Source organism: Otolemur garnettii, unplaced genomic scaffold (genome assembly GCF_000181295.1).
Source record: "Otolemur garnettii isolate 467f Iridium unplaced genomic scaffold, OtoGar3 scaffold00017, whole genome shotgun sequence".
Lineage (NCBI taxonomy): Eukaryota > Metazoa > Chordata > Mammalia > Primates > Galagidae > Otolemur > Otolemur garnettii.
This window is the reverse complement of record NW_003852412.1, coordinates 10,114,847-10,140,474: the sequence shown is the minus strand read 5'-3', so window position 1 is coordinate 10,140,474 and position 25,628 is coordinate 10,114,847. Positions and strand designations below refer to the sequence as shown.

Sequence of the window (25,628 nt, the reverse complement as noted above, 5' to 3'; positions counted from 1 at the left end):
GCCTTTGGTGAGTTGTGAAGCCTTTGGCAGAGGACAAGCTGTCAAGGGAAGAGAAGGGAGATCAGGGCAAGGAAACTTTTCTGCACGGCTCCTCCCTGCCCAGCCTTTCCCAAACTTGCAGTAAAGTGATAGAAGAATTCTCATTCAAAATTTACCTAATGCTGACTGGTGTGGCCAGAATTGGCAGGAGAAAAATAGAGGGACAAGTGAGAGAAGGTGGAGATGACACAGGATCAGATGCCCGATCTCCCTCATGCCTTGGCATAATGTAAGTTCTCTGGGAAAGGAGGGGACAAATCTTTATGTAATTAACTGAAATTGAGGTCTTGTTATCTGGGAAAATAAAGGCTCAAAAGACAAATTTATTTCAGTTACTTTCCTTGTCCACCTAAGTTTAAGCCTGAGAGTCATAACCGCTGCTTTCTCAATGTGGTAAGAAATATCGACTTTAAACCAACAGCCAAAAGGATAACTTGCAGTAAAGTGATAGAAAAATTCTCATTCAAAATAAAGGTCAAAATATGACCTTCTTCTGCTACGTTTAATTTAAAAAATTAAGAAACAGAAATAAAAATAAGCACTTTACTATATAAGTGCACAAAATCATCATTTATAGCACATAATAATCAATTGAAAGTCTCTTAGTTTTTTAAACTTTAGCAAAGTAATTGGATACGAGATAAATTTTCAAAGTCTTGCCTATGTAAGCACCAATGACCAAATAAATAAATAATGGGAGAAAACAAAGTTTATACAAAATGGATAGCATAGTATTGTCTCCAGAATCCAGAACCACAGAACTTGAACAACATTTTACCAAGGGTGACCAACGCACAGAATATTTTGTAAAATGTTGTAATGAATATTTTGTAAATAAAGGTATGTCTACCTACAATTTCTCATTTTCCCTACGTATGGAAACTTTAGGGGTGACCTTTGGAACACCCTGTTTTTCTGTTTATGTTAGAAATAAATGTCATGAAGATAAATTGTGTTTTACTAGCAAGTAGGTCAATTATTTTTTAATTCACTTTAATACATTTTTACAGTGACCTCATATATATTTTTAATTTCTACAGGCTCTGAAATGATATTTTGTTCCTAATTCTTTTTTTTTGAAAAGGGTCTCGCTTTGCCTCCCTGGTAGAGTGCCGTAGTGTCATAGCTCACAGCGACCTCCAACTCTTGGACTCAAGTGATTTTCTTGCCTCAGCCTCCTGAGTAGCCAGGAGAACAGGTGCCCACCACAACACTCGGCTATTTTTTTTAGAGATGGGTTCTTGCACTTGCTCAGGCTGTTCTCAAACTCCTGAGCTCAAGCAATCCATCAGCCTCAACCTCCCAGCATGCTGGGATAACAGGCCTCTAATTCTTGATATTGATAATATATAGCTTTTCTTTCTTGTTTAAGTCAAATTTGCACAAACCAACTTTTGTTTATGTTGATCCTTTCTATTATTTGTTCTATCGCTCATTATTTTTTACTTTTGTCTTCATTATTTTTTCCCCTTTCCTTGGTTTTAATTTGCTGTTCTTTTTCTACCTTCTTGAGATGGATGTTGAGATCACTGATTTTCATTCCTCATATCCTAACGTACGTATCAGGTATTACAAACTTCCCCGTGAGCAAGGATGCATTCCTAAACTTACAAAGTAATTACAGTGATTTGCTTATTCATAAAGCGAAAGTCAGTTAACTAAATTAATGTTTATAGCAATGATAATGGAAAAATAGTGGTGGAAGAGATAACTTTTGGTTAAAGACAAAAATGGCTACAGTAGATACTGTCCATAAAGTGAGCGATGATTTCGGGAAACTAAAATAAGAAAATAATGAGAAAACTTTTCCTAAATGTGAATCAGTCTTTGTCTTTATTTCCCCCTTAGGGAAAGTAATCTGACAACAGATGTTCCATCATCTTTTAAAGAAACAAGAGTTCATGTCTCCTGAAGCATTGAGATTACCATACATCATCCCTAGTGGTAGCAGGGACTGAAAGAAAAACAATTTGTAAAAATCATTGAACAGAGAGTGGAACACTTCTACTGATATCTTATAAATTTTTACTGGAATCTATGAAGTACAGAGGAAAAGAGAAAGAAATCTACCTAGAGCCCGGGTCAAGTCAGTTCCTGTGCCAGTCCCATTCTTTCCTTTCAACATGATGGACACCACTGTGTCTCTCACCCAGGTCTCTAAGACCACAGTAATGCCTTTCAGGCAGGTCACACTGCTGCTTCAGGTGCTGCCTGTGAGCTAAAAAATCACCGCAATTAGGCAAGACAAGGGCATTACAGACTGCGTGGTTCATATCCCTAAGGAGTAGGAAGGCTTGTCCTCTGGCATGGTCACCTGCCCAGTGTCATCAGATACTCCCACACCCTGGCTATCAATGTGACTTTCAAAGATAAATACGAGCAGATCTTTCTGGGTGATGTGGACAAGAGGACCCAGGCTGGGCGCCACTCTGCAGGGGTTCTGGCATCAGGTGATGCCTCTGAGGCATTGTTTTATGTACCCTCTTGATTTTGCAGCTAGCTTGATTTTGTACCTGTCTAGCAGCAGATGTGGGTAAAGCTGGAGCTGAAAGGGAATTCAGAGGCCTCTGTGACTGCCTAGTTAAGACCTGCAAATCTGATGGGATTAAGGGCTTGTATCAGGCTTGAATGTATCTGTGCCAGGTTTTATCGAGCAAGCTGCCTACTTGGGTATCTATGATACTGCAAAGGAAATTCTTCTAGATTCCAGGAAGACTCACATCTTCATCAACTGGATGATCTCGCTGTCCGTCACTGCCATTGCTGGGTTGACTTCCCATCCAATGGATCTCTGGTACACAGGCGGGCTTGACTGCTGCGGGAAGATTGCTCATGCTGAAGGAGGCAAAGCTTTTCTCAAGGATGCTCTAATCCAGGGGATCTCAACCTTCCTAATCCTGCGACCCTTTAATACAGTTCCTCATGTTGTGGTGACCTCCAACCATAAAATCATTTTCATTGCTACTTCATAACTATAATCTTGCTACTGTTATGAATTGTAATGTAAATATCTGATATGCAGGAGACCCCCAAAGGGGTCACAACCCACAGGTTAAGTACCGCTGCCGGTGCTCTCAGGGGCATGGGTGGTGCTTTTGTCTGCCTTGTAGATTAAATCAAGAAGTAGACCTAAGCTTTGCTTTCTTTCTCCCTCTGAACATGCATGTTGTAATTACAGATCTTGAGCCTTCCTTCCAAATAGACTCTTGGCTGTCTATTTATCAATGGCAACTGGTTACTGGTTGAAAATGAGAAATAATAATATTCATTTATCATTTTTCTTTTTGAAGCCATTTCCATGATAATGATAATGATGAGACTCAATTACATTTTTTATCTCAGTCTCTCTGGAGAGGTAATAAATGTGAAGACACAAAGCTATCTGCAATACAAAAAGAGAAAGAAAGAAGCCCACAATAACCAAAAGAAGTTCAAATCTGGCTCGGCATCCATAGCACAGTGGTTACAGCACCAGCCAGGTACTCTGAGGGTGGCAGGTTTGAATCCGACCCATCCAACAACAACTGTAACAAAAGGTAGCCAGGCATTGTGGCGGGTGCCTGTAGTCCCAGCTACTTGGGAGGCTGAGGCAGGAGACTCGCTTGAGCCCAGGAGTTTGAGGTTGCCGTGAGCTGTGACGCCATGGCACTCTACAGTGAGACCATGGCGACACAGTGAGACTCTCTCTCTTAAAAAAAATACAAAAGAAGAAGAAGAAGTTCAGATCTACCAGTTAATCTGTCTACTGGCTGGAGTAGAGCTGTCAAAACACACACATATCCCAAAGAGCTTTCAGGAAGAGAAAAATCATACCCTCCAAGAATCCACTCTATTCTCTCCTATTGTCTGGTGGTGGAGGACCCCAAGCACAGTCCTTACTTCCCTTTTCTTCTTGTTCTACATGAATATTCCTGCCCTTGAACTCATCCAGTCCCACAGCTTTAACTCTCATCCTCCACATGCATATCATGGCCAGGTTCCTCTCCCAGACCCAGACTTGTCCATAAGTGTTTGCAGTAGACATCTCAAATATGGAACGTCTAAAACTTATCTCCTCATCTCCTCTTCTAAAACCTGCTCTATCTGAAGCCCTTTTCACCCTGGTTAATGGAAACACTACTTTTTTCTTTTTCTTTTGAAATAATTTTAGGCTCACAGATAAGATCCAAAGATAGTACCTTGTTCCTGTGAATCTTTCACCCCGTTTCCCCCCAAAATAACATCTTACATAACCATAGTACGACTATAAAAGCAGGAACATGACACTGGCACAATCCTGCTAACAATACTATAGAACATGTTCAATTTCACCAGTTTTTATGTGCACTCCCCCCCCCATGTATATAGTTCTGTGAAATATTATCACATGCTTAGATTTTTGTAACCAGCAGTTGATACAGTAAGTAGGTAGACTTATTCCTTTCCCCAAAGAAACACCTTCTTTTCCTCTCCCCTTTTAATTCTAGCTCCTGGCAACCACCAATCCATTCCCCATCACTATAATCGTGTCACTTCAAGAATGTTATACAAATGGAATTATATGGTAGGTAACCTTTTGATATTGGCTTTTCTCACCCTGCCTTATATCCTTGACATTCATTCAAGTTGTTACATGGGTTTTTTTGGTCACTTGTTAGAGGATATTTGTGTAGTTTTCCATTTTTGTCTATTACAAATTAAGCTGCCATGGATCATTTGCATACAAAAGTTTATTGAACCTAAGTTTTCCTTTATCTAGGATAAATACCCAGGAATGGGATTGCTGAAACACACGGGAAGTGCATTTTTACCCTTATAAGAAACTCCTAGCTGTCTTCTAGAGCAGCCATACCAACAGCATATGAGATCTAGTTGTTCCATGTCCTTGCCAGCACTTGGCATTGTATGTTTTAGACATTCCAAAGGGTATGATATAATATTTCATGGTGGCTTTGTTTGCGTTTGCCTAAGAACTAATGATATGAAGTATCTTTTCATGTACATACTTACCATCCTTTGGTTATGCATTTGTTCAAATCCTTTTTCCATTTTCAAATTGGATTGTTTATTTTCTTGCTGTTAAGTTTAACAACATACGTGTGTGTGTGTGTGTGCGTGTGTGTGTGTATTCTGGATAGAAAACCTTTGTGGGATACATGAATTGCAAGTAAGTTTTCCCAGATTTCAACTTTATTTTTACTCTCTTTACAATATCTATTACGAAGCTTAGCTAGAATGCAGACCTACCTAATAGCAATTACATTTTCCTTTGTAGACCGTTTCTGAATAGTAGTATAGTCAAAGGACAGTCACAGTTATCTCAATTTGTTCTCAAAATGCAAGTTTCAAATCACATGGCAAATAGTGGCCCTTCACATGTCACCGTCTCTAGCTGCAGTGGGCACTGTAGGTGCCCCACCCACACCCCTGGCCATCACCCTGTCTGTGCATGCCACTAGGCCACCGAAGCACACTTTGGCCCCCAATATGGGGAGGTTGAACGTGCAGAAATATTAACACTGTACCACTGTCCAACCACTGACTTAGGGGAGTTGGTCGTGGTGACTCTGAGGACTGTGCAGGGCACCGGTCACCAGAGTTCCCAGGGGACGTCAGCTCCAGCTGCCCCTGGTGGCGGCTGGCGTGTTACACGCACTTTACTGGCTGTCTTCACTTCCTTCTCTCACACCGCACTCACCTGTTGGTGTTCCCTTCACCTGCCAAGCAAATTAAATTTGAAACCTTATTTCGGATCTGCTTCTAAGACGAGGGAAAGAAAATAATTTTATTTTTTTTTTTATTTTTTATTTTTGAGAAAGAGAGTATCACTCTGTACCTTGGGTAGAGTCACGAGGTGTCACAGCTTACTTCAACCTCCAACTCTTGGGCTTGAGCAATCTTCTGGCCTCAGCCTCCCTAGTAGCTGGGACTGCAGGCCTGTGCCACTATGCCCAGCCAGTTTTTTTTATTTTTAGTAGAAACAGGGTTTCACTTTTGCTCAGGCTGATCTTGAACTCCTAAGCTCAGGCAATCCTCAGGGAGCTTAGCCTCTCGGAGTGCCAGGATCACAGGCACAAGCCACTACATCCGGCCAACAAAGTAATTTTAAAAGGCCACGTATTGGGCAGTTCCTGCTTTTTCCACACTTGATGGCCACAGAGTTTAGTCCAGCAATGTACTGTGCATTCAGCAGTCCCTCTTTTGCTAACTTGAATAAACCAGAAGACCTAGGCAATCAAAAATAAGAGAAAATGGTTCTTGAACAGGTGCACTTGACTCTCACATGAAAGTATTTAGAATCACTATTGGGCCTGCCTCCAAAACCAGTAAAATTAAGTTAGTGATGGAATAACCAAGGTCACCCAGCTCTTAGTATCAGCCACCCCTCCTGAGTTTAAATGAGAAGATTAGACGTAAATGGGTGTGGGAGGGAGGGGAATAAGAAGAGAACATCATTCGAAATAACGGCCTCAAACTCCTTTTCTGATCTTTGCATCCATGTGCTTAATAAACCACCTGGCGGTACCCCTTGGTGAACTGACACGCACAGTTTCCTCCCACAGAACTCCTGGATTATAATCTTCTGCACGTTCTGCTTACCGTGGCAGGAAATCAACAATACATTTTGAAAAAAAATTATTTAATTGGTTAAAAGAAAAAAAGCTTTTGAAGGCATAAGCTCTAGATGTTCAGAAAACTTATTCTAACAGATCCTTCTCCCCTAAAGTCATATTAACCTGTTCCTGGTGTGTTCTAAGAGTTTCCCTTCCATTTCTTAATTAAATGTTTGAAAAACAAGTTATGAAGCCCTTGAGTTTCACATAAAATAAGTATTCATTTAAATTGTGTTTGGTGAGTACTGTCCCAAAGGAGCAATTTAAAGACAGAAGGTATTTCACTCACAATTGCTCGGAGATATTCAGTAGAAATATAAATATACAAACAAAAGCCTACGAATATTGTACTCCTGTCACCCATAATCACAGACTTTAAACTATCAATTTACCTTAATAGTCTAAGCAGCGCATGAAAATTCATTGTCAAGGAAGAACTGAAAATGAGTCAAGAGAACAATGTGTTCTTTTACTTCAATTATCTTTACATAATTCCTAATTTTGTGAGGAGACATTTTGGAATAGTGATTGCTTTCTTAAAAATCTGCTGATTGCCTCAGTATGTGCTCTGAGAGGTTCTGTTGGGCATTTAAAGAATAAGAAAGAGAAGTTCCAGTAAATTAGTTATAAATCTTAACTTTCGAATTAAATTATTTGCAATGAAATAATTAATTATTACTTTTCAGGAACCTGACAGTCTGGAAAGCAATAGTACTCCAGAGGTACTTCCCACTTACGGAAGAGAGCACTTAAGCCAGTTGTCAAAAGCCATAACTCCAAGGATTCAAGAATGACCCACTTTTAGGGGGTCATTAGACATTAGGTCTAATGTCTACACTGTTAACAACTGAAAACAATCGGCGGCATAACATTTTATTTCTTTATTTTTATTTCAGATCAATATGGGGGTACAAGTGATTAGCTTACAATGTTTGCATTTGTTAGATAAGGTCCCTATTGTGTCCTGCACTCAAGAGGTGTGCCGTATACCCTTATATTATGTCCATTAGGTGGGAGCACACCAATCTCCTTCCCTCCTCCCCTCTCCCCTAACTTGAATTAAATTGAGTTTTTCTCTTGTGTGGGCATGTATTAGTTCATCTACTGCCTTCATACAACATTTTATTTTTTTTATTTTTTTTTTTTTTGAGACAGAGCCTCAAGCTGTCCCCCTGGGTAGAGTGTCGTGGCATTACAGCTCACAGCAACCTCCAACTCCTGGGCTCAAGCGAGTCTCCTGCCTCCGCCTCCCAAGTAGCTGGGACCACAGGCGCCCGCCACAACGCCCGGCTATTTTTTGGTTGCAGCCGTCATTGTTGTTTGGCGGGTCCGGGCTGGGGATTCGAACCCATCACCTTAGGTGTACGTGGCTGGCGCCTTAGCCAGTTGAGCTATAGGCGCCGAGCCTCATACAACATTTTAAATTATGCCATCAGTCCCCCCCAAAACCGTACAGTGTCCCTCTGTGGAATCTCTGTGTTTCCATCAGAAAGTGATCAACTTTAGAGTCAGTTACCTAAGAATATTCAGCATAACCTTTGTAAGTTGACCAGCTAAGGAACTGTAACTGTTCAACACACAGAAGTGGTGAACATAAGGAACTAGGCCTGCTGTACTGACATGTATTGGTGGTGCATGTCCGGTCTGTGAAGCTAGATCAACATAAGGAGGTTAATTACGGAGGTTCTACTGTACTTGTCTTTCTTTACACCAATACTACTGTACTTACAGACCCCCAACACAGAGAGACTAGGAGTGTAGGGCAAGGTTATGTGGTTATAAGGATGCAGAGTTGTAGCCTCTAAATTTCTGCATGATCCTTCATTGCCGTACTCATGTTATGCATTTTTGATGCTTTTCTTTTCATGATGGATGATTTATGAGACCAGATTTTATCCATCTGGTTTATGTACATTTTGGTTCAGTTGGGCATTATTTATAGGATCAAGGGACTGTTGCTATGATGGCTCCAACACAGGTAAAGAAAAACCAAAGGGTTAGTTTTGCCTCCATCTCCCAGCAAAGGACTAAATATTTCCTTCTTTGACTGACAGGTGTGGTGACTTCTCTTGGCTCTGCGAATATAGACATGAAAATCCTAAACAAAATTTTAGCAGATCAAATCCAACAATATGGAGAAACAGACAATAAACAGCAACAATTTCAACTTCAGGTATTTGCCCAAGAGAATAGAAATATTCACCCATTTAAAAATACTTGCATATATATGAATGTTAATAACAGCCCAATCTTCTGCCCACTGGAGAATGGATAAGTTGTATTTTTATATGATGGAAAATCCCTCAGCAAGAAGCAAAGTGCAGACACACACAATAACATAGATGAATTTCACAGAAATTTTGTTTGGCAAAAGTCACCTGGTATAAAATGAGGGCATACCATGTGATTCCACTTAGGTGAAATCCTAGAATAGTTAAAACTCATCTGTGGTTATTTAAAAAAAAAAACAAAACAAAACACCCATGCTTCATGTGGTGGTGGAGAGGGAGACTGCAAATGGCTCGAGGAATTCTACAGAGAAGGCAATCTTCTACATCTTCCTCTGATGGCAATGACCAAGCTGTGTATTTTTGTCAAAAGTCATCAACCCATATGCTTAAAATATATACATTTTATTATCATGAATTATACCTTAAAATGTTGATTTATAGAGAAAAGATTATTAAAATGAGACAAATAATATCTTTTTTACAAAAGGTTTTTTATCTTGATTTCGATGATTCCACGCTGTGGCCTGCACTTTCTCCCTTTCTTATCCAACATTCTTACGCAACAAGTCTTTGGTCCCAGTGAGCTCCCCGTTTTTCATTCTCCCTCACTTCTCTCCCTCCTCCTTATCCCACTTAGTTTCCAGGCTATCTTCAGAGCTCACCTTTCTTGCCCTGCACTTCAACTGGACAGACCACAACTCAGATTAAATTGCTATGCCTACCCCACACCCGCATCCTAGCAGCTGCATGTGGCTGGAGAAGGCCACACTATAGGGCTTGGCATGACACACTTTAAGTGCATGACCACTAATCCCAGAGGCCCCTACTGCGGCTGGCACTGCTCTATCTAACCCCCTGTCCTGCTCCTCCCAATAACTATGTCCTATCTTCTTTTGGATACTCAAAATGCAGGTATCTCTCTACTTTCTCGCTTTCCTCTGACTTTGCTACTTGAAGAAAATAGAGAACACCAGAGAGAACTCAGCACGCTCCCAATGTGGCACCTGCATCTCTGCTTTGTGTTCCTTCCACATCCCGCAGTCTGTCCAGGAACCTATCTAATGCCCACCTCGGTGCTTGTGCATTAGATTCTGTCCCCTCTTACCTGTCAAAGACCTCACTCCAGCAATTGCCCTCTATCCTTCAACATCAAACATACTGCCTCTTTTTTGTAAAAAAGATACTGTTTGTCTCGTTCATATATTTCCAATAGCGTATAAACACAGTATAATATCTTCCATCATTAAGGAAGAAAACTTCTTCCCCTGACTCCCTTTCCCAGCTCCCCTTCGTAAGTGTTCCTCAAAATAATCTTCTATAATTGCTCCCTCTGTTTTCTCTCCTTTTACCCAAACAGGCTTTTTCTTCCATCACTACACTAACATTGCTCTTGTCAAGGTCACAGTGACCTCCATGTAGCCTAATCCCCTGGCTTGTTTTCTGCTTGAAAATCACAATTGACTGCTTTCTTCCCTTGGCTTCCCAGATTTCTCTGAGTTCTTCACCTACTTCTATAACCATGCTTTTTTAATTTTCCTCACTCCTTTTTCTTCATTTCTCAGCCTCTAAATGTTGGTGCGCACCTGGGCTCCACCACAGAAACTATTGCCTTTATTAATCCTCTAGAAGATGTCCTCCAGCCCTAGAACTTTGTATGCCATCTATATGCTGTTGACTCTCACGTCTCTCTCCACCCCCAAACACCAGACTCTAGAGCCAACTGCATAATGGACATCTCCACTTGGATATTTAATAGACACATTAGCACCTCTAAAATCAGACTTTGAAGTCCCCTCCCAAACTCATGTCTCTCTCAGCTTTCCCCATATCATGAAAGAAGAATTCCACTATACCTGCCTCGCAGGCCAGGATGTCCTCACTATTAGTTAGGAATGGAGTTCACTTGAGATCAGAAAACCTTAATCCCCAACAATTACATTATTTTTCTCAGGAAACAACAGGTCCATCAATGGACAGTTCCTGGAATCTTTCTAAGTGGCTCAAGATCATAAAAGTTAAAGACTTGGTAATTCTTTTGGCTTTCCCCCCATGGTTGCAAGATGACATCCATATCCAACTGAGAATGTAATTTTTCACCTGCCACACCCAACAAAAGCAGGGGCCTAATAGTAAGGGGGAAAAGAACATGCATCTGGAGGCATCCACCACATTATCCACCGCCTCCTCTTTTTCTCAGGTGCCCCACAGTCCATCAGTCAATCCTCTTGCCTTTACCTTCAACATACATCCATAATTCAGTCAGTTATTATTTTCACCACCATCCATCACCCTTACCTAGATCACTAGTAGATTCACCTCCTAATGGTCTCCCTGCTTTGTTGTTTCCACCCCCCATTATTTATTTATTTATTTATTTAGAGACAGAGTCTCACTCTGTCACCCTGGGTAGAGTGCCATGGTGTCATTGCTCACAGCAACCTCACACTCTTGGTCTCAAGCAATCTTCTTGCCTCAGCCTCCCAAGTAGCTGGGACTATAGGTGCCTACCACATGCCCAGCAATTTTTAGATTGGAGATCTCATTCTTGTTCAGGTTGGTCTCGAACTCAGGAGCCCAGGCAATCCACCAGCGTCAGCCTTCCAGAGCGCTAGGATTACAGGCGTGAGCCACCACACCTGGCCTATTCTTAACAAAATAATGTAATTATATCATGCCACTCCTTGGCCCAAAAGCCTTCTGTAGTTTCCCACCTCAGAGAAAATGAAGTCCATTATATTATTTTAAAAACCCTATGTGATCTGTTGCTTTGGTCACCTCTGTGAATTCATTTTCTACTATTCTCCTTCTGGCCAATCAACTTAGGCCACATTCACTTTCTTTCTGTTTTCTAAACACACCCAGACTCTCTTCAAGCCCAGCGCATTTGCGTTTGCTGCTGCTCCTGCCTGAGATGCTCTTCCCTCGAGGTGCCCACGGATGTGCTCTCTCACTTCCTTTAGGTTCAGGCTCACCTATCACCCTATCATGCCCTCTCAGGGGTGTCCACCTTTTTTTCCATTCTGCCCCACACTGGAAGAAGAGTTGTCTTGAGCCACACATTAAATACACAAACACTAACAAAGCCAATGAGCAAAAACAAGAGGTCCATACATAATTTTTGCAATATCCGACAGTATGAATAAGCGAAACTGGCCTCAAATAATCTGCATGCAACCTGCACACAGCAGGCAGCAGGTTGGACACCTCTGCTAGAGCAGCCTGCCTCCATAACGTCCCCTTCCTCTGCTGTAGTCTTTGTAGCATTCTTCACTAGCCCCAGGTAAAATAATGATTTCATGGTTGGTTACTGTTTTTCTCCACCAACTAAAACAGCAGGGACTTTGTTTACTTTTACAGCTGAAATTTCCCAGCACCAGTACCTGGCTCGTAATAGCTACTTAAAATTTTTTTTTAATTCAAATGAAGTTTTGCCAGTTTTGGATCAGAGCCCGCTTACCTATGGAGAAACTCTGCACCATCCCCCCAGAGGAAAGTTTTTCTTTCCCTTTTCCTCTGTTGAGCTCTAGCTCAATCCTGTCCTCTGGATTTATGGCTTTACTCACCAAAGCACTAGAAGAATCCCATTCTGCCCACCATGTCCAGGAAATAGTTCAGCAATATAAGCTTTTCCCAAAGCCTCTGCAGTCATTAGCCAATATGTTGTCAGCTTCTTGGGCAGTGCTCGTGTAGGCCACAGCATCTGTATCTCTGCTGCCCAGTCACTGCTAACAACCAGGCCTGGAAATGGCATCTATTAGAGTAGCAAACCAGAGCTACCAGAGCATCCAACTTAGCACCAACAAGTGTGAAGAAGTTATCATCAACCTGTACTGGTAAGAATCCCACATGTGGATACACACACAATACTCATATAGCCATGTGCCACATACTGCTATTTCAGTAAATCAGACTGTATATACAACAGCAGTCCCATAAGATTATACCATATTTATACTGTACCTTTTCTGTTTACATACATAGTGTGTTCCAATTGCCTCCCGTATTCAGTACAGTAACGTGCTGTAGCCTGGAGCCTCGGGTAACAGACTGCACCATCTAGCCTAGACGTGTAGCAAGCTGTACCATCTAGACACATGTATACTGTGTGATGTCCCACAACAAAATCACCTAAGAATGCATTTCTCAGACCGTATTCCTGTCATTAAGTGATGCATGACCATATCTACCTACACATACATGCACACACACACATACTATGCGTATGTGCACACACATACATTTTATATTTGTTAAATTTTTTTTTCAACTCGAAAGCACTCACTGTTAATTAACTGACCAGATTACAAAACAATCAGGGCAGATTAGTTCATTCTTCAAATCAGCCTACTGATTTGGTCTTCCCTGTTACCAGCATCTCCACCTTCTACAGAGTGGGTTGTCTTTTTCTTCATTCCATCCCAATGGAGACGACAACTTGAAGGGCCACAAGAAGTTATTTGCTTCTTTGAAGCATTTTCCAACAGTATAGATCTCATGAATCAGATCCTCCACACAGACGATGCCATATTTACCAAAAGATCAAGTAGTCAAACTGTTATCAGTCAATGCAGTTCATTTCTTATTGATTTTGCCATAACCATGCTTGTAGATGAGCTCATTCAGGTTTGGGTACCCCCATGCAATATACAGTTCTATAGTCCTCAGTATATTAATCAAAGCCTTGTTGAGCTTCACAGAGGTTCCACTGAAGATCTGGTGAAGGCAAAGAAGCTGCAGCACTTTCGGACCTTTGGACCCGCACCACTGGCACCTCTGATCCTGATGACAAACGCCAAGGTCGGGTCTGCAGGTACATAGAAGTTGCCATCCTCGCCATCCGAAGCTCAGTTCTGTGCACCTGCCTATATTCCTTGTGATAACGCTCAGCTTTTTCATAGATAAGCTTCCTCCTTGCCTTTTGAAGCATCTTTGGGCACACTTCTTTCTCAGACTCTTGATCTTCTGCTCTGTGAAATTTTTTCACTTTCTCTTAAGGGTTTCTGGCACAGCAGGAACCTTCTTTTTCTTCCCTTCAATACCCTCCATGGTTCCAGCTGGAAAACAGGACTAGATTTGTTAAATTTATTTTTGATAGCTACTTTGGTACTTAAAGACACTGATGGGCCTAGCGTGGTGGCTCACACCTATAATCTCAGCACTTTGGGAGGCCAAGACAAGATGATCACCTGAGGCCAGGAGTTCAAGACCAGCCTAGACAACATAGTGAGACTGTCTCTACAAAAAGTTTTTAAAATCAGACAGGCATGGCTCGGCGCCTGTGGCTCAAGCGGCTAGGGCGCCAGCCACGTACACCTAAGGCAGTGGGTTCGAATCCCCAGCCCAGGCCCGCCAAACAACAATGATGGCTGCAACCAAAAAAATGGCCGGCGTTGTGGCGGGCGCCTGTGGTCCCAGTTACTTGGGAGGCTGAGGCAGGAGACTCGCTTGAGCCCAGGAGCTGGAGGTTGCTGTGAGCTGTGATGCCATAGCACTCTACCCAGGGGGACAGCTTGAGGCTCTGTCTCAAAAAAAAAAAAAAAAAAAAAATCAGCCAGGCGTGGCGGCACACACCTGTAGTCCCAGCTACTCAGAAGCCTGAGGCAGGAACATTGCTTAAGCCAGGAGTTCAGGGCTACAATGAGCTATGCTCACAGCACTGTACTCCAACTTGGACAACAAAGTGAGACCCTGTCTCATAAAAAATAAAAAGAAAGGAAAAACAAACAAAAAAAATTACACCCTGAGTAGAGCAGCTAGCTTTACCTTGGATAGGTCCAAAGTTGGAAATGCAATCTATGTCTCCTGAGATAGTGCAGCCCCCAAGTCATCTGAGCTAGGACTGGAACATAAGGGATGAGGCTCATTGTTTCTCTGTAAGTCCACACAGAAGCCCTGACTAGCAGGCCCAGCAGCATTTGACTGTCTTTGCACAGGCCTCTTCTCCACCCCAAACCTCATTCCCTCCCTCCCATTCTACCACATGAGGTCGTAGCATCTGCTTGGTTTCTGTAATCAAGTCAGTGGGAGGCTTACCAAAGCAGATAACAATCTTTGACAATACTTCTGCTATGCTCTCTAAAACCCTAAAATGTGTTTAATGAGTTAGAGTTGTGAGGATAGGACCGATGGTGATGGGATCCTAAATAAATCTGTTCCTGCATCTTGCTAAAAAAAGCGTCTACCACACATTCACTGTCCCGGCACTTGGCAAATGAGAGTTTGGACCACGACTCTCCAAAATGCTTTAGCAACTTCATTATGCAGGTAAAAGAAGCTAATGGCACACAAAAAAATTCACAATGTTTTATTAAATGAAAAATGCAGATATTAGACTACAGTATGCTCCCAATTGTTAACATACCTAGACACATGGAGTCAGATAAATAAAATTGGTTTTTTTCTGGGTGATGGACTTTTGGGTGGACTTGCATAACTTTTCTCGTGCATGCTTATGCACTTTTTAATATCTTCCATTTTCTCTGTAACGGGCATCTACTCCTCTTATAATCAGAGAAATACAGTAGTTTTGTTGACTGCATGTGATAGGAAAACAGCACATAAGAAATGGAGAATAACGAGTTTCATCCTATTACCAGGACTCTTTTGATCAAAACCCAAATAAGCTTAATTGAAATTGCCCAGGCACAGCAGGACCAGAGGCTCAAAAAATGTTATCAGGGCTCTTGGGCTGCCATCTCTTCCCCATTCTCCTTTGTATGTTGCCTCATCTTCTCCCTCTGTAGGTGGCTCCCTCCCAGTGGCTAGGGAAGACAGCTTATATTGTCCTTAGACCTGGCAATGTCAGTGGATGAGAGACTCTCACTCTCAGAGTTCATATATCAACTCTCAGGGAAGATTCTGATGTGCCCTGCTCGGATCATGTGCCCAGGCAACAGGGCAGAGAGTATTAGCCAGGGCTGGGTCACCTGCCTTCTTGGGACAATGGAGGGACAGAGTGGAGCAGCTTGGTGCTGGCCCCATGGTAAGGGTTCCTCACAAGAAAGGATTCTATAAATAGAAAGGAAATGGGGCACTAGTTAGGCAAAAACAACCATCTTCTATTCTGCTTTTTTTTAAGTGATACTTTGCTACATTATCCTTTGACACCAAATTTAGATGTTTCCTACTATTGCTGTAGTTTTAAACATTAAAATTATTTGTCCCTTATTTATAGAAAGCATGCTTTTTACAGGTATTATATTGAAATGATTTTTCCTTTACTCAGTTGTGATTGCTTTATCTCATTTAGCAGCTCTTCAATCAATTCTAGATTACAAGTATTATATTATATTCTTTCTTTCTTTCTTATTTCTTTTTTTTTTTTTTTTTTTTTTTTTGAGACAGAGTTTCACTACGTCCCCTCGGTAGAGTGCCTTGGCATCACAGCTCATAGCAACCTCGAACTCTTGGGTTTAAGTGAATCTCTTGTGTCAGCCTGCCAAGTAGCTGAGACCATAGGCACCCACCACATCTGGCTATTTTTTGGTTGCAGTTGTCATAATGTTGTTTAGCAGGCCTGGGCGGGGGTCTAATCCACCTGCCTCAGTGTATGTGGCCAGCGCCCTACACACTGAGCTATTGGAGCCCAGCTGCTTTCTTGTTTCCATATGAAAATTTCCCTAGGCTTACAATACAAGAGAAATTTGGCAAGTCATCCCAAAACACGGAAGAGTATATTGGCTGGGTACAGTGGCTCAAGCCTATAATCCCAGTCCCGTTGGAGGCTGAAGCAGGAAGATCACTTGAGCTGAGGAGTTTGAAGCTGCAGTGAGCTATGATTGTGCCATTGAACTTCAAGACTGTGCAACAGAGATCCTGTCTCAAAAAATGAAAAAAATGTACAGCTTCTTATTCCTGTTTCAGTGAGTGCTGTAAGTGGCAAACAACAAAATATACCCACCTAGCCTAAGTGAAAAAACAGTTAAAGGCCATTAGGTAGCACAGAAGCTCTGAGAGGGCTTGAGGACCAGGTTTGGATGCTGGGCGGTGAGGAGTGATGTCCAGCTACTCTGCAGGAGCCACTGTAGCCCAACCGCCCCTGCCCCCACGGTCAGCACCTAGACGGTGACGGGCACTAGTGCTGCTCAGTTCACACGGGGACGCTCAGGACTGCTTCCAAAGAGCCCAGCCTCTATTGCCACCCTCGCCAAACGACAATTTCTGCATGCCTCTCCTCTACTGCTGCTCACTTCTGAATTAGAGTCACACGTCAATGCTTCCGGTTGGTGGAACCCAGGACACACCCCCATCCGCTGCTGCAAGGGGGGCTGGGAAAGCACATTTCTGGCTGCAACAAGAAATGTTCTAAACATGAGAAGAGTGTTCAAAGGGTGATGGAGAATCAGAAATGTCCATGGTTAACAACAAGCCCTGGGGGAGGATTTCTCTCTGTCAGTGCTTCCTCTATCTCACAGTTGCCACAAATACTGAGAAGACCAACTGAAAAGTCGAAGTGACCACCTGCCTAGTAGAGAATGTGCTACTTCGAGGAGGACTGTGTCAGTGACACCACAATAATGCAACTGTCCCTTATTTCACCATATCTCAAGTTACATGGGACTTAAGCTGGAATCCCAAGTTCAAGACAACAGGGTGTCATGGAAAACATATTGCACAGATCACTCCCCTGCACCAGAATCCGACCATTTTATAATTCTAGAATCAGATATATCTTGAGAATTAATCTCTTGACTTTTAAAAATAAGAGACCATTTGAGTTTCAAAGAACAACTGCAACTTTTAAGGCTATTCTCCTATTTACAAAAGGGCACACTAACAGGGACATTCAACATGATCCTTCTATCCCTTTATATAAATGCCAAGATTTCCTCTTGTCTGCCAGGATGCATATGCATTTCTCTCCGGGTACCTTTGACAGTGCAAATAATAAAACCTCTTTTCTTCACTTCTCCCTGTCAGCAGCAGCCATATAAATCATGCAAGGCTTTGAATCTCTGACAGAAAATTGAGTTCATTTATCCCTTTTGTGTTCAATTATTTTCAAATGTCTCTTTTGGCAGGATCGCTACCTTGTTTTTGCTCACACACCAGCCTTGGTGACTGTGCAGGTAGGGCTCACACTGCCACCTGGTGTGGCTGGGACGAATTTTCATCCACTCTGGAGGCTGCCAGGGCCGCCACACCGACTGGCATTTGCTGAGTCATGCCACAGGCTGACTAGAGGAACTGGCAGGCCTGCCTGACTAAGGACAGAGGTTTTCGCCATAGTAAACACAAATAATTTTCTGGAGGAAGGGGAAAATCATCCTCTTCAGAATTTTTAATTCAGCAAATGCTTATATAGGGACTCGGTGCCACAGGTGACACAAGAGTGAGGAAGGGACTGTTCTTATCCTAGAAGATCTAGTAATTCAAGGCAGAATATGATAGGAACTAAGCATACAGCACGCATGGGGGGTGAAGAGCTCACAAATAGCACAGAAACAAACAGATGAAAAACAAAAATAGACCTTTTAGGAGAGTCAGACTTTGAAGGAGTTTTGAGACTTTATGGACAAAGATAAGTGAATTGAAGAGGAAGAGGAAAATATATAACGATAATGACAATAATAAATTATAACATCTATTTAGAAAAGAGTCTTATTTTACTTTTATCTTACTTTTTATTAGCAAAGTATACAAGAGAAAATGTACATAGTTCAGTCACTTGTGATGAGGATTTTATTATTTAAAAGGTGAAAGATATTTCATTAGCCAAATTAGCATTTAAATTTTGCTTTCCTTGAAAAGTAATGCCTACCTGATAAGATTTGATAGCAATTCTGCCATTTTCTTCAAATCCTTTTTGCCCCCCAAAACAAAAAATCTCAACTAAACAGATTTCCCACTATTTTAGTAAGATAGGATTGTGGTATAATTTTCAATAATTGGTATTCTGCATTCATATTATTATTAAATTAATGCTATATTGATATATAGTCACAGGACATTAATTAATAGTCATTCACTTTGAAAGCCTTTTATAAAGATGTATGGATAATCATGATTGTTGATTCTTAAAAATTCAGCAAATCAACTTCACTCTCTCTTTTCTTCTTATGGTAAAATTAATGTTTTTACACTGAATATTTTTCTATTAACATTTTCAATGATAATTTCAACTATTTGAATTATGCCTAGACAAGGCTATCATGGTATTTTGCACTCTTGAATTAAAATTTTGATTTTTTAGAACATGTTCTTGACATGTTTTTCTTAGAATTCAGGGTATTTACATAAATTATATAAATGGTTGATGCCATAGAAATATAACAAATTTTGAATTTTCATTAGAATAATCTTTGAGTATATACTGCTGTGTTCTTAATGTTTGTGTAGTCAACATAAAGAACTTTCATTGAACACATGTGGTTCATGTGCAATCTATGAAAATTAGGTCAACTTAAGGAGACAGTTGATGTAGGGAGGTGGTCAACTATGGAGGTTCTACTGTATTTTTAAATATAGCCCCCAAAGTGATGGTACTAGGACCTTTGAGAGGTGATTAGGTCATGAGGGTAGAACCCTCCTGAATGAGATTAGTGCCCTTATAATAGACATCTGAGGGAGAATAGCCACCCTTTCCACCACATGAGGACACAGCTAGATCTGTGAACCAGAAAGCCTTTACTGGACTTTGTTTGGCTTTTTCTTCTTTTTTTATTTTGAGATGGAGTCTCACTGTGTTTGTTTGTTTTTATTTTTTGAGACAGAGTCTCAAGCTCTCACCCTGAGTAGAGTGCCATAGCATCACAGCTCATAGCAACCTCAAACTCTTGGGCTTAAGCAATTCTCTTGTTTCAGCCTCCCAAGTAGCTGGAACTACAGGCACCCGCCACAACACCAGCTATGTTTTGGTTACAGTTGTCATTATTGTTTAGCAGGACTAGGCCAGGCTTGAACCCACCAGCCTCAGTGTATGTGGCTGATGCCCTACTCACTGAGCTATAGGCACAGAGCCCATAAGGTAATTCTTATACTTTAGAGATAAATATATAATCTAGTATTATAATATATAACAGTAAATATTACATTGCAATTTTCTATGTATTTCAAATAAATTTTTGTCATACATATATTCTTCTGATCCTATGGTTCAATTATACAGAATTTTGTTAACTAGTAGCAAAATATATGTAACCAGCTATTTATTACAGGGTTTGCATTTCTTTCCTACTTTGAAATATTAACACATTGTGAAACATTATCATTTTTTAGACATACATCACTATAGCTTAAACTACCATTTTTTTAATGTCAAGAAAATTCTGGGTGACAAAACTGAAAAGGTTTTGATGTTGCCTTATAACCAACTGTGTTTAAACCATATAATCCAAATAGTGTAGGATTAGTGTTTTCCCACATTAGTTTTAGCAAAACCACTGCACCACATCTAGTTACTTGAGGAAAATGAGTACATTAGCCCCCCAAATTTGAAAGTTTATAGCTGTACAGTTATTTGAAAGCATTACTTCAGCAGAAATAGCAAAGTTAGTTACTTTCGTGATACTAATTCACTTTTCTACCAGTCTCATATATTGAGTGCTATGGGATGAATTAGGGGCCATCTAAATGGAGTTTTCCATCTCCTATGCCACACGTACTCCTCTAAGACAAGTCTCGTGAAGATGTTGCTAATGAAGATTAATATCTCCATTAATCAGACTTAAGACAGACCCTACGATGGGGCCTAGAATCCGGGATTCCCAATCTCCTCTTACCTATCCTCCCATAGATTCTGAACTGGGAGACAAACCAAGACCAAAAAACAGGCTGTATATAGGCAGACTAATATTTCAACTCATACAGTAACTTGTGTCAGTATGAACTAAAATAAAATACTAAGCTCCCTCCCCCAGACAACTGAATGGCTCCCTTCTTGGCCAAGGAGACCCCAGAAAAGGCTTAAAATTGAGTTCCTGGACAGGAATAGAAGGGAAGTCCTACTCAGATTATAATATGCTAAATTACTAAAAGGGCCTAAGGCCTTGCAGAGCAAAGTTTAAATCCCCTGCAGGCCATGAATTTGCTTAACAGATCACTTGAGTGGGTATATAGATCATGGCTTGTCTATAATTAACAGACTCCTTTATCTTAACTTAGAACATTCTGAGTCTTAGATAAAGCTTCATTTTTTTAACCAATTTCATATCAAAGAATCTTAGAACCCTACCTATAAGCTATAATCTCCCCCCTCTGAGATGTCATATGTTTTGGGAGCCAAACCATTGTATACCTTCCATGCACTGATTTATAATTTCACCTGCAATTCTTGTCTCTCTAAAATGTGTAAAACCAAACTGTAACCTAACCTCCTTGGGACCACTTGCTCAAGGCTTCTTGGATGTGGCTCCCTGGGCCAGCCTTGGTCACACATATTTAGGTCAGAATAAACCTCTCTAAATTATTTTACAGAGTTAGGATGGGTTTTTTTTGTTGTTGTTGTTTCTTTTGTTTTTGAGGCAGAGTCTCATGCTGTCACCCTGGGTAGAGTTCCATGGCATCACAGAGCACAGCAACCTCAGACTCTTGGGCTTTAACGATTCTCTTGCCTCAGCCTCCCAAGTAGCTGGACTATAGGTGCCTGCCACAATGCCCAGCTATTTTTGTTGTTGTTGTTGCAATTGTCATTGTTATTTTAGCAGGCCCTGGCCGGGAACCCGACCGCCAGGCTATATGTGGCCAGTGCTCTACCCACTGAGCTACACGTGCCGCCCAGAGTTTGGGGTTTTTCGTTAACTCAAGATTTATGAGACAGCAGCTATAATTACTTTTAATGATTACTTTTATTTTCTTTGCTTTGCTTTTAAATAGTGATAGTAGTGGTAAAAGTAGGAAATGTAAAGGACTGGGGAAGAAAGAAGACACGGAGGAGAGGTGGGGAAACAACGGCTGCAGGAAGCTCCAAAACAGGCATAGGCCGTAAATCAAATCAGGTACACAGCACAGGTGGCGACGACCCATCAAAAGTTCATCACACACCTCCACCCTAGCAAAAACCCCAACAACAAGAAAACAACTGACCTATCGGAACCCTAAGGCCTCCCTAGTGACCAATGAATGACCGGACACTAGCTTCTTCCTCAGCTATCTTCTTTAGCATTTTATTGCAACCCATAGTACTTCGGGAAAGCGTATAAAAGTTTCCCTGGCCTTTGTTTCGGGGCCACTCCCCGCAGTCTCATGGGAGTGATCCAAGCATATGCCTGATAAGAATAAACTCCTTGGTTTTTCCATGTGTGAATATGGACTTTCAGTGGTAATTAGTTTTGGCCTTAACAATTGGCAGGTGCAGATGTTCACAAGGGCCTGGAAGCATGGCAACCCCAGAGGGTATGTGACAAGATTCATACCCCTAATAACCTTGCCATGTCTAGTCTTCTCCTGCCACCTTCCCATCAACTCCCTAAATTCAACACATTTTCATGTAGCCCCCTCTGTGTAAACAAATGGACCCTTACTCCTACCATATCACCCTTTTCCTTTTTCATCAGCATTCAAGATAAATACTTTTTTATTTATCTTTTTTATTTGGTGTTATTTTGCCTCTTCATTAAATTGACTAGCCTCGCAACAATATTGTTTTCTACTTTTTTTAGTTGCTTGTGAACAGTGTTTATCCCTATTATGAATTCGTAATTCTGAGATGACCTTAGAGGTATAACATTTCATTTTTCTTTAGAAAAATCCATTTCACCGGGCACAGTGGCTCACACCTGTAATCCTAGCCTACTGTGCCTAAAGTCCTAGCACTTCGGGAGGCCAAAGCATGTGGATTGCCTGAACTCAGGAGTTGGAGACCAGCCTGAGCAAGTGCGAGACCCTGTCTCTAAAAAATAGCCAGGTGTGGTGGCAGGTGCCTGTAGTCCCAGCTACTTGGGGAGATAAGACAAGAGAATCCCCTTGCTTTATAATTTTACCTGCACTGACCTGGTAGGGGCTACCATGATGTTCCCTGCCTTTGAGGCAAGACTTTGAGGTAGCTATGAGCTATGATGCCAAGCACTCTACAGACAGTGACAAAAGCAAGACTCCATCTCAAAAAAAAGAGAAGTGCCCAAGAGTTTGAGGTAGCTATGAGCTATAGTGCCATGGCACTCTACTGAGAGTGACAAAAGTAAGACTCTGTCTCAAAAAAAAAAAAAAAAACAGGGGAAGAAAAAAGAAAAATCCATTTCAAGTTACAAACAATATACTTACAAGCGAACTTTAGAATGTGTTTATAGAGGAGGTGGATTTATTGGCATGACCCCTCACACACAGAGGGCAGAAAAAAGAAAACTATTCTAATGATGCTTTCAAAGAGATGAAACCAGTTCTATCACAGTATGTCAAGCATGCTTTGGAATACTGACTATGGCCTCTCTTCCCTTCTCTCCATTTAAAAAAAAGGGGGGGGGAAGAAATGGAGGGAGGAAGACAGGGGAAAAGGAACAAAGGAAGAGCCATAATATTGAATTGTACAGGTTCTTGTTTCTGAGCTGCTACATCCTGAACCCCCCTCAGAACCGGCATCTGTATAGGGCTCAAAACATCCGTGGGACTCAAAAATAATGTTCTCTGAAAAAATAATTAATCTCGCCTCTCACAGCTAGCCCTACACTGTTCTTTCAGGAGAGGGAATTAATTGCTAAGGGTAAGGATTTTAGATGGCCATTAAGATATTAATGGAGAGGTTCAAGAACGAGTGTTTATTTCTATAGAACACCAGGCCAGGAAATGAACTCCCTTCTGCAATGAAAGGGCCAGAGAGTGGTGTGTAGCAAAATGCAACTATGGAATCCAAGGACCCAAAATATTCTGAATGAACTCTTAAACCACTGCGAACTGCCTCATCTGTGGACTGCTGCGCAAATGGTATCTGCCATTCATCCTGTGTTTTCCCTCATTGATAATGTCTTTTTCCCTCTGCTCTGCCTCAGTTAAATGTGTACAGTGAATTCATCTTTTTGGCTTCACTATGTGAAGAGATTCTAAACAGATTGCATAGTCTAGCTGCAGAAGTTCTATTTGGGGACGTGCATCGTGAGCCTCTTGCCCAAATTAACTTACTACAATCTTTGCACACCTTCCCGTTTGAAATGAGATTTCACCAGCAAGTCACTTTTCTGACATAGAAAACCAGAGCGTTGTTTCCAGAAGGGCAGTGTTCAAAAGTGCACAGGGAATGGAAAACTCTTCACCTGTGGAGATCAAATTACTGTGTCAGCCTCTTGTCATCCGGGGAAACAAAGTTCAGCCTGAAGGGCTACAACAAAGGCAGGGAACATCACGGCAGCTCCTCCCAGGTCAGTGTTTTTCAACCTTTTTTATCTCCTGGCATACTTGAACCTACAGTTAAACTTCAGCGGCACACTTACATTCTGTTGATCAAAAAAAAAAAAAAGAGTAGAAAAAAAAGAATAGATTTACTGTGCTTTGAACTTTTTTGAAAATAATTTAATTAATGATCTTTAAAAACTGTTTGGAGCACTCCTAAGACCCTCTCACGGCACACCGGTTGAAAATCTCTGACCTAGATGTAGACCAGGGCTCTGTCCCTAAAATCTGTACCTTTCTCCATGCCTCTTCCTTTCCTTCTGTGTTTCTCTCTATCTCTCCCCCCTCCTCTCTCTCTTTTCCTTCTCTCTCTCTCTTCAGATTAGCAAATCAAGGAAAGCAAGAATAGGCCTTTCTATATCTAATTTTTTCCTCCATAAAATGAAAACAATAGACTAGATTGTGGCTGTTGCCCTGGACAAGAGACACCAGTGTTAAAGATCCCCAGAGTAAGAAATATTTCCTTATCCTCGCAGCTAAACAAGTACTAGGGGAAGGCTCTTTAGATGAGCCGCGGATGACCTGAAAAAGACACAAGATTTCAAATCCATTCCCTAACCCAAGTCCAACAAAAATAACACGTGTTTCAACTCTTTCCCAGAGATGCTTCCCAACAGGTACCAGAAGCCATTCTAAATTTACGTCTATGTCTTAGGGACAAATTTTGTGTTCTTTCTATTTCACTGGGCTGCCTCACTTAAAAAAAATTGCAAATTGCTTTTACATACATTACTTCCAGACAATTTGAAATACCCACCTATATAGATATAGATGTGATGTTAGTTAAAAGTCGTAACAAATTGACCCAAAAATAATTGTAAAAAAAAATTGTTTGCTTTCTCATATTACAGAACTTGCAGGGAAGTTCTATTTCACATGGTCATTCAGCCCAGCACAGGGGGAAAAGAAAAGAACTTGGAGAAAGCAAACCTAACGTCTTAAAACTCAGTTCAGGAAGTGGCACACCCACAGTTCATGGCCTCACTTAAGTGATCGGTGGGTGGGAAATAGAGTCTAGCTAGGCAGCCATATGAGAAGGAGGGATACGTGGACAGAAAGAGAGAGATGACAAATAAATGATGGATTTAGATTCAGGAGCAGGTTTAGACTTAGATTTAGATTTTATATGTTCTGTTACTTGTCAGTTTTAAACAGATGGGAATTAAACATATAAAGAATATTCAACTTCTCCAAAGATTTCCCCCTGGCAAGGGGAAAATCTGGAGACTCTAGCATAGACCGTTTGGTGTTTGGTGGGGCTATGTTTAAGAGAGCTTTGAATGCCATGCAATACTAGGCAAGGCTTCTGAAAAAGAAGTGACACAATCCAACGATATTTGAAGAGGATAATTTACAGCAATATGAAGAGTGAATTGTAGAAAAAGAAATAAAGATATGAAATCAAGAAACATGCCAAGCAAATTCAACCAAAGACAGTGTGGATGAA

The 25,628-nt window shown here is 41.2% G+C and overlaps 1 pseudogene across 1 annotated transcript in view; it reads right to left on the bottom strand.

The window, feature by feature from the left end:
- LOC100953642 overlaps positions 1-2,800 on the bottom strand; it is a 73,300-nt pseudogene extending 70,500 nt beyond the window's left edge. Inside the window, exon 1 of the transcript XR_002772334.1 lies at positions 2,760-2,800. The product of XR_002772334.1 is annotated as a cytochrome b-c1 complex subunit 2, mitochondrial pseudogene (transcript). The remainder of the gene's footprint in view (positions 1-2,759) is intronic.
- Between the last annotated feature and the right edge of the window lie 22,828 nt (positions 2,801-25,628).